At 37.0% G+C, this 3,387-nt stretch overlaps 1 non-coding gene across 1 annotated transcript; it reads left to right on the top strand.

Moving 5' to 3' along the window:
- Positions 1–1,956: 1,956 nt before the first annotated feature.
- On the top strand, positions 1,957–2,063 carry LOC112914278 (U6 spliceosomal RNA). Its single transcript, XR_003233827.1, has one exon. It is a non-coding gene; the product is annotated as a U6 spliceosomal RNA (small nuclear RNA).
- Positions 2,064–3,387: the final 1,324 nt, after the last annotated feature.

The following is a 3,387-nucleotide window of genomic DNA, read 5'->3' as shown; positions in this document are numbered from 1 at the left end:
TTGCTTATTTTGTTTTCCTCTGTATTCCCGGTCCTTAGAACATATCTTGCACATCCTTTAGGTGCTTATTTATTGAAATAATGGGTGAGTCTATAAACATATTGTTCAAAATGGGTATTAGCTTGTTATGGAAAAAGCAAACAACTGGGGTTCAGGATACTACTCTGTGCAATCGCTGCCTACAATAGTTCCATGCAGTTCGTCTGATTCTCACCACTTCCTTAGAAAGGAAGTACTATTATTGTTACCATTGGGCACAGCTTTGCCCAGTGACAGCAGATAAAGGATACAGCCAGGATTCACACTCTGACATTTTGGTTGCAGAAACAACACTATAAAAGAGAGTGTTTTCATAATTGTTGAAAATTTAAAACATGTACAGAAGTAGATGGAATAAAATAATACACCCCAGGGTGGCCTGGGTGGCTCAGCGGTTTAGCGCCGCCTTCGGTCCAGGGCCTGATCTGAAGACATGGGATCAAGTCCCATGTCGGGCTCCCTTCATGGAGCCTGCTTCTCCCTCTGTCTGTGTCTCTGCCTCTCTCTTTTTGTGTCTTTCCTTAATAAATAAATAAATAAATAAATAAATAAATAAATAAATAAATTCCTAAAAAAAAAAAAAAAGATAATACACTCCAAATGCCCATCATCCAACTTCAACATTTATAAACTCCTGGCCAGTTTTTTTTTTTTTCATCTATGCTTCTTTTCCCAATTAGATTATTTTGAAGGAAATCCAAACCATTATTTTATTAATATGTCAATGCTTATCTCAAAAAGATAAATACTAAATCACATTCTGGTTGGAAATTTGGTATTACCCATTTTTGGCCTAGTGGTTTGTGGGTGTTATTTAATTTTTCTGAAATGAGGGATCCCTGGGTGGCGCAGTGGTTTGGCGCTTGCCTTTGGCCCAGGGCGCGATCCTGGAGACCTGGGATCGAATCCCACGTCGGGCTCCCGGTGCATGGAGCCTGCTTCTCCCTCTGCCTGTGTCTCTGCCTTTCTCTCAGTCTCTCTGTGACTATCATAAATAAATAAAAATAAAAAATAAAAAAATAAAAAAAAATAAAAAAATAATTTTTCTGAAATGAGGTTCCTTATCGGCAAAATGGATACACTATTTTTTCTCAGATTTTTTTGAATATTAATTAAAACAATATATATAAAATACTTTGTTAAACTACAAAGTATTATATAAAGGTTGGGTTTACAACTCATATGTCATTACCCACATTGTGCTATTGATATAGTTAAAGGCTCTACATCAAAGCCTAGCTTGGCTGAATACAGACAAGCATGACCTGCTTTTTCCCAGCAACGTGGTTTCCCAAATAACAACATGCCTCATAAATACACCAGAGTTCTTATAGAGAGTCAGCAGTTACCTGGCACATATAAGTCCCTGCAAGACTGTAAAGCCTTAAGAGAAAACAATAAAGTATGACTTTTATATTGTAGTAAAGAGGAGCTGTTGAGTATCATAAATATTTAAAGACTATCACAATGTGCTTCCAAATAGGTGTATGAATGGTTCTAGACATAAGTAACATTGTACAAAGGTAAGAGAGGGAATAAGACCAGAGGACAAGATCCCTGTGGCACATCTTCGTGGAGCCTCACTTGTTCTCTATCGTAAATGATTTAAAACGTTCTTTTAAGTAATAGTAACAATCATATCACCGTACACTTATATAGTTCTTGATATGTGTCAGGCACCGTTTCAAATGCTTAACCTGTATTGACTCATTTAATCCTCACAACTTCATGAGGTAAGTGCAGTTATTATCTCCTTCTGGAACTGGGCAAACAGAGGCACAAAAAGTTAAGAAATTTGCCAACATCACATAGCTAGCAGTGGGGAAGCCGTGACTTCAACCTAGCTGTCTGGTTTCTGTCCATTTAGCCTAAATGGCTTCGGCCTGTATGCTCTCTGTCCTATCAAAACAAAAAGCAGTGCTCCCTTTGGCAGCACATACACTAAAATTGGAACAATACAGAGAAGATTAGCATGGCCCCCATGCAGCGAGCGCTCAGAAGTTCGTGAAGCATTTCATGTTTCCGGATTGATACGAGGTTCAGGGTATTTGTGGTAGTAATGCCCTGTGGTTTTAAAAAGTAATTATTAGATTTAAGTCAGAAGATTGGGTGGGAGGTCCTGTGCTATGGTTTACTAAATAAATAACTTGGGCAAATTAAAAAAAAAAAGAAAAAGAAAAAGAAAAAAGAAGAGAAAGGAATGAATAAAGCAATATCTTCCAAATGTCTGGATAGTCAAGTACTCTCTTTATATTTCCTATTTGTAAAAAAACATCCATGAAATCAACAGACTGGTCAGCTGTTCACGTTTTGATCTATGACACACTTGAAGATAAATTCATATACAAAAATAAAAAAAAAAACAGGCCACCCTTGAACAAAGTGAGGGTTAGGGGCATCAGTTTCCATGCAGTTGAAAATCTGTGTATTACTTCTGATTCTCCAAAACTAATAGCCTACTGTTGACCAGAAGCCTTACTGATAACATAACCAGTAAGTTAACACATATTTTGTATGGTCTATGTATGATATACTGTATTCTTACAATAAAATAAGCTACAGAAAAGAAAATGCTATTGAGAAAGTCATAAGATATTTTATTACTATAAAATATCTGCATGTAAGTGAGCCCTTTCAGTTCAAACCTGTTATTCCAGGGTCAGTGGTTCACTTGTCTGTATTTCATCCCAGATGATCTCGTCTATCACGATCTTGGACATACTGGATTATGGAGTAGATGTGGCAAAATTGAAACAAATTGATAATCAAAATGTCAAAATTTGAACTCATGGCAAGTATGTTGTATACAGTTAGGCCTTCTGGACACATTCTTCTACTGTCAGAGATGTGCAGGTGGAAGTATGAAATGAACTGCTTAGAGATGGAGGCTTAGAAAACAAAACAAAATCTAGGGATACGTATCTGTAAACAGTGGGGATTTATCATGGGGTTTCTCAGGAGTTCTTATTTCCTGACACTAGGGATATTCCCTGAATAACAATCCGCATTTTCAAGTACCTCCAAGCCTACTGGGCAAGACAGATGTGTAGATATTGTAAAGCAATGTGATAGGGACTTTGAGAAAATTTTTTTTTTGACAAGTTTGAAAAAGATAGTAAGTTTACAGGGTAAAAAGTGTTCATGTTCTGTCTGGGAGAATTGGAAATGGCTTATTCATGACTTTGAGAAAAAAATCTAGAAAAGAAAGAAAGACTTTGAGGCTTGCAGAAAAGAAGGAAGGGAGAAGCCTGACAGTGCCAGGCCCTTTTCAATCCTGGGAAATAGTTATTAGTTGATTGTATGGAGAAGGAAAACTGATACTCAGGGATGTATGCCAATATCCAGGAC

The sequence above is a fragment of the Vulpes vulpes genome, chromosome 1 (genome assembly GCF_048418805.1).
Source record: "Vulpes vulpes isolate BD-2025 chromosome 1, VulVul3, whole genome shotgun sequence".
Taxonomy (NCBI): Eukaryota; Metazoa; Chordata; class Mammalia; order Carnivora; family Canidae; genus Vulpes; species Vulpes vulpes.
This window is presented reverse-complemented; position numbering and strand designations above follow the sequence as displayed.